Source organism: Ursus maritimus, unplaced genomic scaffold (assembly GCF_017311325.1).
Source record: "Ursus maritimus isolate PB19 unplaced genomic scaffold, ASM1731132v1 scaffold_24, whole genome shotgun sequence".
Classification (NCBI taxonomy): Eukaryota; Metazoa; Chordata; class Mammalia; order Carnivora; family Ursidae; genus Ursus; species Ursus maritimus.
Window position 1 is genome coordinate 21,894,008 of NW_024424897.1, and position 13,790 is coordinate 21,907,797.

General features: G+C 47.8%; 1 protein-coding gene across 22 annotated transcripts in view; it reads right to left on the reverse strand.

Annotated features, from left to right (window-relative positions):
• The window catches only part of CDK12 (cyclin dependent kinase 12), a 72,919-nt gene that overhangs the window by 6,110 nt on the left and 53,019 nt on the right, over positions 1-13,790 (reverse strand). For 4 of the 22 annotated variants that reach the window (XR_005837410.1, XR_005837412.1, XR_005837413.1 and 1 more), the window contains exons 15-21: positions 12,030-12,101; positions 11,313-11,455; positions 7,247-7,346; positions 5,010-5,903; positions 3,927-4,089; positions 3,753-3,800; positions 2,493-2,606 (exon numbers count right to left, since the gene is read on the reverse strand). The gene's annotated coding sequence lies outside the window, so the exon portion shown is untranslated. Of the gene's footprint in view, positions 1-2,295; positions 2,607-3,752; positions 3,801-3,926; positions 4,090-5,009; positions 5,904-7,246; positions 7,347-11,312; positions 11,456-12,000; positions 12,102-13,790 lie in introns of those variants that run through there. The other 18 variants (XR_568125.2, XR_568112.2, XR_568136.2 and 15 more) reach the window with 16 other exon arrangements.

A 13,790-nucleotide genomic window follows, 5' to 3' on the forward strand; every position in this document is an offset into this window, starting at 1 on the left:
TGCTTGTGTTCCCTCTCTTGCTGGCTGTCTCTATCTCTGTCAAATAAATAAATAAAATCTTAAAAAAAAAAACACACACAATAGTGTCATGCCTGAAGGGTTAAAGAAGCTTAATAATTCTGAGTATAAAACAGCACACCAAGTAAAATGAGCTACTTCATTAATTGGTAGTGAGTACAAAGTGAGAGTACAAAGTGTCCTTTAACAGGTGAATGGTTAAACAAACTGTAGTCCATGTGGTCCATGGTATGCCATGGAATAAACAAAAGGAACAAACTAGGATACATACAAAAACTTGGATGGATTTGGTGAGTGAAAAAAGCCAATCCTAAAAACTTACACAGTGTATGACTCCATTTTTGAAATGACAACAATTCAGAAGTGGAGGAGTAAGTGGTTGGTTGCTAAGGGTTAGGAGGGTGTGAGGTAGGTGTGATTATAAAAGGGCAACATGAGGAATCCTTGTGGTGTTGGAACTGTTCAGTGCCTTGACTCTAGTGGTAGATATACAAATTTACACAGGTAATAATATTGTACGGAACACACACAAACAAACAAGTAAAACAGGGAAATCTGAGTAAGACTGGTGGATTATATCAATGTCAATATTCTGGTTGTGGTACTATAGTTTTGCAAAATATTAGCATCGGATGAAAGTAGAAAAAACGTACAAGGGATCTCTGTATTATTTCTTAAAAGTGCATGTGAATCTACAATTTTCTCAATAATAATAATAATAATAATAATAATAAAAAGCTATGATAGATTACTAATATCTCTCTGCTGGGCCTAGGAAAGAAAAGGGGCTGCCCTTGTGTTTCCATTGCAGAATTCCAAAGAGGAAGATTTAAAAAACATTATTCTCATTAGGGTATATCAATAAAATGACCATAACCATAGGGAAGAGGGGATATTTGTATCTGTTGACCTAATAATTCTTTTTAGAATTTACTATAAAAATGCATGAAGGGGAACACCTGGGTAGCTCAGTTGGTTAAGTGTCTGCCTCTAACTCAGGTCATGGTCCCAGGATCCTGGGATCGAGTCCTGCATTGGACTCTTTGCTCAGCAGGAAGCCTGCTTCTCCCTCTGCTTGCACTCTCTCTCTCTCTCTGAGAGAAATAAATAAACAAAATCTTCAAAAAAAAATGGATGAAGGTTTATGTGTTAGAATGTTCATTCTGGGGGCGCCTGGGTGGCACAGCAGTTGAGCGTCTGCCTTCGGCTCAGGGCGTGATCCCGGCGTTGTGGGATCGAGCCCCACATCAGGCTCCTCTGCTATGAGCCTGCTTCTTCCTCTCCCACTCCCCCTGCTTGTGTTCCCTCTCTCGCTGGCTGACTCTGTCTCTGTCAAATAAATAAATAAAAAATCTTTAGAATGTTCATTCTGGTATTATTTATAACAGTAAAATACTTAAATTATTAAAAATAGGGGATGAGCCTTGTAAATGATGACATATTCAGGTGATGATACTCCATGGACTTTAAACACACCTAAAAAAAAAACCACATCCAGCACAATGCCTGGCACATAGTAGGCACTCAATAAATGGTAGTTCTCTTCCCTTTACTGGGATATGCTGGGTATTAAAAGAGCTAATGTAGGTAAATGTACTTGACAAACTGTAAAGTGCCTGGCAAATGCTATACGTTGCTATCCTAATGGCTGTCTCTCATAGCTCCATCTTAGATGGTGAAGCTGTACTTCCTGGCAGAAAGCTGCCTCATGTGCTCCTGGTTTGAGGCATGGGAACGGCAGAGTCTGGGTCAAGGGACTGGGGTTATTTCCTTTCCAGGACACGGGCACTCCCTGCTCCGCATCATGACAACAATCACGGACATTCTTCCCAGCATACATACGTTCACTTACTTGGCCTATAATTTCAGAGGACTCGTGGAGTCTTTGAAGTGATGTCAGCCCTGATGACTCCATAAAAGTAACAGACTGTTTATTGTATCAACCACTGAGCACCTACTGAGTATCAGGCAGTGTCCTAGGTGCTTTCCACACCACTTCACTAAATGCTCTCCACAACCTTAAGAGGTTGTTTATCTGAATTTTACAGACAAGGAAACTAGGGCTCAGGGAGGTTAACGGACTTACCAAGGTAGCACAGTTGGTTAATGGCAGACCTGGTACTGGAACTCAAGGCTTCCTGCCTCCCAAACTTGTGATCTAGCCATCAGCTACTACATTTAGAAGGACCGAGAAGGGGTATACTCCCAGAGCTAATGAACAAATTGCACTGAGGCCCACATCTGGGGAAGCCACAGAAAAGTAATTTTGTTTTTTTCAATTCCCCTTGGATAGGCACAGACTTAAACCTATCCCGGGCAGAAAAAAAAAATCTCTGAAGTAGGCTGATTCTGAAGTTTTATAACGCATGAGGAAGTTTTTCCATATGTCTACCTTCTATCTTTTTTGTTAAAATCCGATCCCTCTTCAAACTCTCTTATTTCCAGTGGGGACAGTTGAATATATGACATGGTACCTTTCCATGAAAGGTCCTAGATCAGGAGGGGGTGGAGGACATTCTCTTTCCCTGGTTCTGTTGAGGCCATGACTAAGATGTTTCAGTCCTCTTGGTCTCTGGATTTGATCCAAGCTATCAAACCAAAAGATAAGCAGGAGAAAATGGGCCAGGAAGAAGAGCAGAAAGGAGTAACCTAACTAGACCAAGGAGACCAGCTTGGAGAATGGTCTGGGAGTCTCTTGGGACCTGAGTGCTGGGCTTGGGGTAAAGTTAGAGTGGGCAGTTTTTCCCACCTGACTCAGCAGCCAGTTTCATGTTTGACATTTACCTAGTTGGGAAGGTGTGGCCAGCATGTCTCATGCCACAGTCTCTTGTTAGTCTTGATAGGACATCTCTACATAAAGGAGAGGGCTGGGGGTTCTGCCACTCCATTTTTATTCCTGTTTCAATACTACCTCACTGTGCTTGCTCAGGACCAGGCAGCCCAACTGGGGGAGCTTAGAGATGCCCATGGAAGAGAATTATCTTGTGAGGAGGATGCTGGGTCCAAAGCTCTTTTCTCTCAACACGAGAGCCAGGAGGGCAACCAGAGCCTGAGTCTGGACACACAGATTGGGGAGGGGCAGTCCTCCCTCCCTCCCTTCTGCTGCTCACCATTCTACCCTGCTGGGGCCCAAGTATGCCCACTGTTCTCTTTGGCTTCCCTCGCCCCACCTACCCTATGGACAGGAGAGGGTTAAAGGCATGGTATGGGCAAGCTATAAATTTCCCATCAGTGTGGGGAGAGTAGGACTGTTGGCAGGGAGGGGGTTGGGCTGGGGGGGAGGGGGAGCTGGGAAAAAGCCAGGAGGTTGTCTCTAGGTAACAATAAACACTGCAAGCAAGGAGCAGCTGTTACACTTACTCTCTCTGCATCACAATGCTGAAATAACACTAATAAACCAGTGTGTCCAATGCACAGGCATACATGCATTTGGGGCCGGGCCCCACTGCACCCTTAGAGCAGCCTTCTGCCTCAGGTCAGGGCCCTTGCTGTCAATGGACATACCAGTCTTGGCCTGGCTACCCTTGTGGGGAGGATGAGCACTAAAGAGTCGGTCTCAGAGTCAGATTGGCATTCTCAGAGTCAGGAGGGGTGGCAAAGGCTGGGGATTCTGGGTTCAGATCCTGATGGCATTCACTGGTATAAAGAGTTCAAATGGGGTAACTCTTGGCTGGGAGTTGGGAGTAGAGGAAGAGAGGAAGACAGAAAAGTATAGGGAACAGACAACTACTTACCACATCTTCTCAGACTGGAAGGGATGAGGTGGCCAGGAGCAGAGCTAGCTGAAGGAAGGTAGAAGAAAAGGGAGGCCAAGGAGAAAGTTTGAGAAAGAGGAGGAGCATGTGGTATTGAAGAGTAATTCTGATATCTCTCCTGGGTCTAAACTCCCCACACCTGCCCATACCCACCTGGTACACCCAGGCTCCCCCTCACAGCACCATTTTTATACCACAGCCAGGTGATGTGTTGGTTCAGTTCAGGACTGAGCTTTATTATCGGTATTCCAGCAGGGGGCCCTGGGCTCCCAATGCTGCCAGGGAGAGCTGGGGGAGCAGAGATGGTCTCGTCTCCCTAGAGGAAGAGTGAAGAGTGAAAAGTGGCCGGTCTATCACTTCCTCCAACCCAAACCATCTCTGGATCTCCAGAAGCAGCCCGGCAGAGAGCACACCGCTCCCCCACCCCCCCCAAGCTGGAGAGCAGAGCTGCCAGCAATGAAATAGGCAGATGGAAACGGGCTCTGTCAGAGAACTCTCCTTCATTTACTTAGCCTATCCTTCACTGAAGTTATCTGGATACACTAATACCAAAAATCCCTGTTTCCCTTTGCTGAAACAAGGAGGCCCCTGGGACTGTGGTCAGAGACATGAGTGGTTCTCCTGGTCTACCTTCTGGCCCCTTTCTGCTGATGGGATCTCAAACACAATATCCTATCATCCCCCTGATGCAGAAGGAATGGAGAAGATGCACACTGCCCACCTGGCCAGTAAGAGAATAGGGAATCGGCAGTTCTATGGTGTCTATTTCCAGGGAAGAGAGTATTGAGACCAATGGCAATCTTTTCAGGGAGCTGTAGCTGTGTCTGCCTGCACATGTGAATGCCCAGTACCTTCTGTGCAGCCAATGGATACAAGAGAATACTACTGGCCTCTCCTATCCTTTCCTCAATGGGAAGCCTCTTTCTGGGAATGCTCAAGCTCCCCTAATCTCTTATCTTCCATTTCCCTCTATTCTTTCACAGCTGGAGTCTCTCCTTGCCCCACAATCCAGATGAGAGAACTTAAGCCACATAACTCAGAGTTGGGGAAAATTGGGGCAAAAGAGAGCTCTAACAAGCCTGGACCCCCTTCTCTGATGTTTTCATGTGCCCCCCATTGCTATGAGTCACCAGAACCCTGAGCTCAGCTGAGCTGCCAGCAGCCTTCTCCCTCCTTGCCCTCCAGCAAGGCAGATATGCACCCAAAGGGCCCCAAGCCCACCATCTTCCTACTCACAGAGCCACAGCTTCCTCTTTCATCCCTAGGAATCTGCAACACGGACATGTTGAGATGAGTGAGCAAAGGAGTGTGAGAGATCCCAGCATGTGCTCTGTGCCGGAGCAGAGAGCTGGATGCCTGCACGGCAGTGCAGGATTGCCAGCCAGGAGAGCTGGCACACTTGGGCACACAGCCTTGTCAGCATGTGAGAGGGGGCGCTGGAGAGGATGGGATAAAGAGGCTATTTCAAGAGCAGGCATCTCCTCCTGGCTCCCTCTCTGGTCACTGTTTCTTCTCCTTGGCCTCCTTGGGTGCTGATAGATAGATATCACAGCAGTGCCACCTCTGAGATGCCTTCTTTCCCCTCCTCCATGGCTTCGGGAGCTAGAGAGGGGATATGTGTAACAACCTTTGAGGTGTCAGGTGGGAGGAGGCTCAGACATCCAGATCGCTCACCAACCCATGGGCCACACTGAGGGAGAAGGAGCAAAGGAGGAGTCCCATCAGAGTACAAGCTAAACCCTGGGCCAATACAGAGCTCCTTTTTGTCCAAAGTGCCGGGCATTCTGGATGCTACGACCTCTGTCTCCCACTTACTTCAAGTCTGTTCCTCTTTCCCAGCAAAGTCTCAGCAATCTTTCTGGACTCCAGGCTCCAGGCTCCGACTCCAGGGCTGTAGATCTGGCACCTTGCCTAAACCTTGGGAGTGTAAGGCAGGGCTGGTGGGGACTTCAGGGAGGGAAGCCCTGTTCCTTCGAGAAACATCCAGAATCTAGACTGAATACTTTAAGGGCCTTTTGGGCCCTCCAATATGCCTCCAATGTTGGAGCAGGGGTGGACAAGGGGTGAGAAAGGGACTACCGGAAGCGTGACACCCTCTCCCCTTCTTCTTTGCTGTTCTTCTCCACTGCCCTATATTTCAAAGGAGAAACAGCAGCTTTGTAAACAGGAGCCTCTAATAAATCCTGTGAATAATAGTCAGTATGAACAGCCTACCCTAGGTTAGGCAGCCAGCCCCACAGATGGGACTACAGGCCTCAGCTCCCAAATTTACCCCCTCTATCTTCTCCCCCTTTTCAGGCTCCTCCCTGACCTTCCCAGACAAGAGAATTTTCCTTTTCAATTCCCTGGCACAGTTCTCCTCCCAGCTCCCACTACCACAGGCCCTTGGAAGCAGGGGAAGAGGCAGATGGATTCTTTCCAGACTGTCTTGGAGGGATGTGAGAGGTCCTTCTCACTTATTGTTTGTACGGAAGGCAGGGAGATGACCCTGAAGGTCTAAACATAAGGCAGGGTGAATGTGGGCCACTTAAAGAGGCACATCCTGCTCTTCCTCAGGGACTTTAGGGATATAAAATGGGACACCAAGAGAGAAGACAATTCTGGGAGTGGGGGAAAGGTGTGGGGGCTTGGAGAATGTGATGAAGTTTCTATCCACACTGCTTTCCAAGCTCTGTGCCCATCCTTGCCCTGACTTCAACTTAGTCTCGTGAAGCACAGAACAAAGAATCTTGAATTTTTTTAAGGAAGGAAGAAGATGCCAGGAAATGCCACCTTTGGCAACCTGGTGGGAAAGCCCCCTTTCTCCTTCATTCTTTCCCTCTTTAACCCTAGTGTCTGAACAGTAAAGGAAGGAGGAGTGGGGATGTGGACCGCTGGAAACATGCCTTTCTCTCCATTGTGCACCAACATCGCACAAAGCCAGATAGGGCTTAACTGAGTGCTCTGGGGCCATGGCATCGCATGAATACAGGGCATTTCTGACTAGGCCATTAGAGCCTTGAATTTTAACCCTGTCTCTGTTTTAGGCCTAGACATGGGACAAGAAGGCATAAGACCATTCCTCCCTACATTTCTGGGGCATAATTTTCTCTAGCAGTTTATACTATGACAAGGAAACTTGTAATAAGATCTCAAAAAAGCTCAATATTTAGTCATCTTTGGGAGATTTATTTCTTGGTTAAGGAACTAGGGTAGCTGGTACATTGCCTTCTCTGTGGACTTTACAGAGTATAGTAAAATCCCATGAGAGTGGGGGACTCTCAGGGATCTGTTTACTTGGAAGCAAGGGAACGGATGAGATGACCTCTGGAACTAGCTGTACGAGGAAAATGTCCTCCAACAATGGACCTGCCTGACTCCCCTCACTTGCTTCTGACTTGGAGGCCAGAGATATGAGACTCTAGTAATAATCCTGCCAATCCTCTTCCCTTGACTTTCTTCCCCATGCCCTACCTACCTACCTACCTACCTACCTTTCCTTGGGTTCCCAGGAACTCTCCAAAGCCAGGAACACAAAGCAATTGCAGGACAAGATTCAACTGATTTTTCCTCTCTGGGTCTCCGTTTCCACACCTATAAAGTGAAGCGTTCAGCAAGATGAGCTCCAAGTCCTCTCCCTTGCAGCAGTAAACGTCTATGATTCACACCCCAAAGGCTTCAGGCCTCACATGCTTTGCATGTAACCTCCAGGGCACTTTTCTTATGTCTAAACGTTCAGAAATATCTTTAAACCCTGCCCTCCTCTTTTCTTTCACAGTCTCTGGTTCTAGCTCTTGCCCTCTCTTTTCAAGGACCTCAAAATTCTGTCCCCACTTTCCTTTCAGTTTTACATCACTCACTGGGACAAGCCCAACTGGACAAAATCCTAGAAGCAAGAAAATTGCCTTACCTAATATCCTAGCTGCAATTTTGGGCCTCAGACCCAAGTCAACTAGTATAGTTTTATCTTTTTTTGGAGGTCCTGGCAGTGGGGGGGAAATCCTGGCAACTCTTCCCAGCACCTCCCCTCCTCCTCCACCTCACTATTCCCCATGCCAGAGCGCAAAGTGGCCAGTGATTGATGGGCCTGGGTTCCTAGTAACCGCACCCAGTGGCCCAATCCTCCTCCCTAACCCAATCCCTCCCCTGTCCCTATTCAGAGATCAGATTGTCTCATGTTGGTCCCTGAGGTCCCATTAATTAAAAATACATCCAATTAAATGGCAGGTGAAAACGTGCTATTTTGAGCTGAGAAAAAAAAAAAAGAGAGAGAGAGAGAGAGGAAGAAAGAGGGAGAGAGAAGAGGAAGACATAGGGGTGGGAGGATGAAGGGGGGGTGTTATTTGAACCTCTGCCAGGGTAGCATGTGCCAGCCTGGGAGGGTGGCACTGTGCCCTGGTGTCTAATTTCTGGAGGTGTGAGTAGGTTCAGTCAGCTGGGTACCCACCTCCATTTCTCTTAAAGGGGCAGAGGGAAGTCAAAGGGTGTGGCTAGCTGTGCTGCCCTCCTTCTGGGCTTGGTGGGTGAAGGGCAGAAGTGTAAATGGTAGAGGGCCCTTAGGACGGGGTGTGATGTTCAGAGGTTGGGAGAGTCTGAGGCCTCCATTCTTGGCATATCCCTGCTCTTCCCAAACTGCAAAGAAGGTAATGAGAAGCCGGCTGGGACCCAGGTGGCAGGGCATGGCGATGCTCCCAAGCTAGGCTGTGCCTACCCCTACCCACAGGAAAGCTGAGAAAAATAACAGAGGGAGCGAGGAAGAACAGAGCCATAATTCGGGTGGGAGCAGATGGGTCAGACAGGATAAAATATCCAAGGATGGAGGTTTGTGTGGGCACCACAACACCCAGCACCTTTTTAGGTAAGAGGGTCGGGGTCGGAGGACCCATCCAGTTTGCCCTTTCTCTAGGCAAAAAGAAGCAGCAGTGTGAAGTCACGTCGACCTGGCTGCCTGGCACGCATGAGCAGGGTGTTTCCCCTGACAAGCCCTGATCACTCATTCTCCTTCACACTTATGGTGTCCCCAGCATTTTGTCAGGTAAGGCATCTGCTCCACCCTCTGCCCCTCAGAAAGCCCTGTGGCCCCAAGCAATGCAAAGCTAATGGGCACTGAGAGCTGTTGGGAGAGGAGCTAGGAAAGAAGGGATGACTGAGGGTGGTGCTCAGAATCCAGGCGCCTGTGGGGGTGTCTGCCGACCCAGGGCCCCCGCCTGGCCTCCTTGGCAGCCTCAGTACCTCCTCACTTCACTTTAACGCTAATTGGAGATTTTAATCTGTGCTGCTGCTCTGCTCGGGGTGCTGGGGGGAGCGCCAGCTGTGCAGTAATTCCAGCAGCACCGACTGTTTAATCAAGCTGTCCTCCTGGGGAGGGGCCCTCGGGCATGGGGGTAGGGGGGAGGAGGAGAACCTCTGTCATCTCCCTTAGCCTGTTCAGCCTGGAAGGGCTTCATGGAGACTGAGGATAAATTGTGGGACACCTCACCCCCATAGGGGCCCCATGGCCACTTGGATCCTTGGCAGAGCCATTATACCATAGGGGGTCAGTTTAAAGCTCAAGGGCCAAAGCATCCCCTTCCCCATCCAGCTTTCTGACACCTTTGTTTGGGTGACCTCCAGCCACTCAGGCTGTAAATGTCCACTGGACTGTCTTGAGTTCTGCAGGTCTGTGCTGGGGGAGGTGATGGGGGCACAGAAGGCTGAACTTTCCCACTCTCAGTCCTCTCCGCAACACTCTCTCACTAACAAAGATACTTCTCTCACAACAATTGTGAGATTTTTTTCCTCTGAAAACTACAGGTATCCCTACCCTCTGGACTAGAAAGTGACTGTTTAAGTGGCAGGGAAACCGTTGAGGGGGACAGCTGAAACCTGCTACACCCTGAGGGAGAAAAGCACCTATGCAAGATGTTTGGTGCGGAGAGCTGAGGGCTTCCTGAGTTCAGACTCAGATGTCGGGCCACTAGGGCAGAGTGTTCAGGGTCTCAGGCCATTTTTAAGGAAGACCAAGAGGTAGTAATTATTCTTCTGGCTTCTTGGGGCCTGGCTCTCAGGCTCTCTCAGATTGTTTCTGATCCTTATCTTGAGGAAAGGGTGCCCTTGTCACCCAAACTCTTGTCTGCTAGGGGGCAGGAGTTTTAATTGGTCAGCAGCACCCTCGTGTGGCAGAAATCAAGACTGCAGCTGTCCAAGTGGCCCAGCAGCTTTGAAGGATTAGACATCCAGGTTGACATCTGGATGGGCAGAATTATAAATGTTGATGATCTCTGAGTCATCAAGGTGCCCATGCATACTTACTGCTTCACCACTTCTAGGGACATTTCCTGCTTTCCTATCCTTCCATCCATTGTATCCTAACTCCAACTCAAGGTATGTGTCAACATGGGAGGCATCACCTTATCCAGAACTGGCACTTATTAGGGCTACTGCTTGTGCTGTCTGGCCTGCAGGGGTGAGAGAGGAGCTGCTGAGAGAGGAGGCCTAAGAGCAAAAGGTAAGTTGATGTCACATCCAATGACAGGAGAGGCCCTGGCACCCCTGCCAACTTTTTACAGGTGCCAGACAAAACCTGCCACCCGAACTCCAGACACTATCACCTGGTGGTGGGTTTCCTTTTCTTTCTCTTTCTTTCTTTCTTTCTTTCTTTCTTTCTTTCTTTCTTTCTTTCTTTCTTTCTTTCCTTTCTTCTTTCTTTCTTTCTTTCTTTCTTTCTTTTTCTTTTCTTTCTTTCTTTCTTTCTTTCTTTCTTTCTTTCTTTCTTTCTTTCTTTCTCTTTCCTTCCTTCCTTCCTTCCTTCCTTCCTTCCTTCCTTCCTTCCTTCCTTCCTTCCTTTTCTTTCTTTTCTTTCTTTCTTTCTTTTTTTTTTTTAAAGATTTTATTTATTTATTTGTTGGAGAGAGAGAGGGAGGGAGCACAGAAGCTGGGGGAGCGGCAGGCAGAGGGAGAAGCAGGCTCCCCACTGAGCAAGGAGCCCGATGTGGGACTCGGGACTCGATCCCAGGACCCTGGGATCATGACCTGAGCTGAAGGTAGACGCTTAACTGACTGAGCCCCCCAGGTGCCCCTGGTGGTGGGTTTCTGCTGTACAGCAATTCTTTCTTACTCCCCGGAGAGGTCTGGGAATGAATAGAGACAGAGTCTCAGAGCCTGAGATCCTTGTCCTTGGGAATAGACACCAAATAAACACAGCTTCCCCTCAAAAGATCCAGGTATTCTCTAAGGATGCCAGGCCACTTACTGGGCAGAATGCATATCTGGGGCTTTAGACTTCCAGCCCCAAGAGAAGTGCTACCTGTCATTGGACCCTTACCCTCCAGGGTAAAATATCATGTTTACTGGTCCCTTATTCTCACATCCACTAAAAGGGGGGAATCTGAACTATAGGAAAGGGGTGGATATGTAACATCAGCAAGGTCCTGCTAAAGATTAAAACTGGAAGTCGCAAGGCAGAGAGCTGAGTCACTAAGGCCTTCCCCTTATTGGAGATATTTAACAACAGAGAGAAATACTTCCAGAGAGAAATATGACCCTGTTTGGGGTTGATGGGTAGAGAAAGGGGCCACCTACCTGGCAGCAAGAAGGGTGGGGTGAGCACTGGAAGCTCATGACCTGCCTGGTTCTGGGCAATGAGGATGGAGAGAAGCAGGCTTATAGGCTTCTACTTCTTGTGTCTTATATAGTGTCTGAACAGGTGGGAGCTCCCATTAAATCTGGAAAGGAGGTAGAGAAGTTGATGAGAGGTAGTAAGAACGGACAGCATGCCCAATCCCACTCAAAAGAAAGGGAGAGAAAATAGCTTCTTGGGGAAGAAGGCAGGGCTGTGTGAGTGTGAGAGTGTGTGTGTGTGTGTGTGTATGGTGGTGGTGATGATGGTGGTGGTGGTGGTGGTGGTGGTGATGGGTGAGTGGGACAAGTGTTGTAGAGGAGAGGCTAAGAGTAACCAACATCATTATCCCACCAAAGAGGGATATCCATTAGCAAAGTGGGCCAAGAGGAAAGAAGAGGAATGAAACGACTGTCAATGTTAATAAAGAGGGTCACTTACTCTAACCAGGGGGAGAAATTGTCAATGAGAAGGTAGGACACCATAATAGGGACAAACAAAGAGCCAGGAAAACTCTTCTGGAGATCTTTGGGAATAAGAAACTTCCCTGGGAATAAGAAACTTCCCTGAGACTAGTTGTGTGTGGGGGTGGGGGTGGGGAATCCCTTACAAAAGCAGGCCTGAAACCTCTGATTGGCCTTAGGTCCCTACCTGGCTTTAGAGTCTATGAAATACTGAACTTGTCAGATGCCAGGTGACTGATGGACTTCACCAAATTCCTCAAGGACCATCCTTCCTGCCGCTGCTGCCACCTGTAAGGGAAAATGACAGGTTACTTTAGACATGAGACGAGGGACTAGACACCAAAGAGAAATTTGGCCTTTCAGCCAGGGAGTATGGCCTTAGTAGGTAACAGAGATGGCGATGGTCACCACTCTTCCAATTCCCTCAAAACTGAATTCACAAAGCCCAGAAGGATTAAGATGAACCTTAAGTATGCTCCCAGAGAGAGTTATAACTGCTCTAAGACTCCTACCTCCTGGGAACCACCTCCCAGTCTGATAAAGTAAAAACAATGATTCCTATACTTATGAAGTAAATTAGGAATTCAACAGAATTAAAAGCTGTGAAACTCAGAATTATAAAGGGTGGTGAAGGTTCAAGGTTAATGCAAAGTTAATGCAAGAAGATGACTTAAGAGGAGTCCATCTAGTTTTTAGATCAGATCATCATCACCTTGTCTAAAACAGCTTCAAGAAACGCTAGGAGGCAAAAAAACAAACAAGCAAATCATGAGACAGAAAGGAAGTTTGTGAAGGGACAGCAGACTTGACACAATTTAGACAAGAAGGTATATCATACACACTCCCTATGTAGGGAGGAATCTGCATGGAGGCCAGTTCACGTTCCCCCAGTATTATCAATTGGGGTGTGATGGAGAAAATGTAAAGATTATGCACTAGGACCTGCTTCTTTGTCATCAGCACACAAGGTTCATTTTGCAGACCCACTGCCCTCGGACCTAGACTCATATAACTCTATCTCTAAACTGTCCGGTGGTCCCTTTCTCCCTCCAAGATTCTGATTCTAGCTTAAAGACTCTTTAACACTTCCCTCTATGCACATCATTGGCTCCCAGGCTCATATGCTTAGAAAATAAGCGTTGGAAGGGACTGTAGATACATCTCGGAGAGGTCCAAAGATGGGTAGTCTCTGCACCAGAGTGAGATGACTTCAGAACCGGCTGTGCATGTGAGTTCACTGAGCACTCTATTTAGGGCTGAGGTCACTGTGGAGCACCACACCACCTTCCTTCTGCCTCATCAAAGGAGAAAACCGACAACTCAAACTTAATAAGGGAGAGGAGTAGGGGTCCCCCCCCAACCCCGCTTCAACTCCATTTCCCAGTAATCTTAAAGAATATTTCATTTTACTCAGAGTTCTATAATCCCTTCTCTCATTCAGATTCCCCTTAGTTTCCCAGAAGGTGAGGCGTGTTTTCTTTCTCCCTCCCTTCTGATTTTGCTTTTCTATAGCTGCATTGTAATGCAAAAGAGCCTGAGTTGAGATTCAGGGTAAATTCCTCACTGGGCCTCAGAGGGTTTTTTTCCTGCTTCCCAAACCCCAGAGCTGGTGGCAAAGTGCTCCTGGAACTTGGGGGTCACTCTGGGAGCATCAAGATCTTTGGCGGTGCCACTTGCTTCCCCAATGAACCAGAGCTCCTGACCACATAAAAATTACACTTGTACAATTTGCAGGTCATGGAGAGATGAGTCTTTGAAGTAAAAACACATAAAACTTTCTCAGTTTTTCTACTAATGTTTTTCAAGTCTACCTTTCCCCCTCAAAACCTCACAGCCCTACCTTCCTTTCCTGAGGAAGTTCAGTGCTCACAGGGGTTGGCAATCCTAAGGTTGGGGACCTTATACTCAAGTAGGGTAAGATTCTGGCCTCTTGGATTCCAGTTTTGGCTGGCTGCCACCAACTCACTCACTACGAGA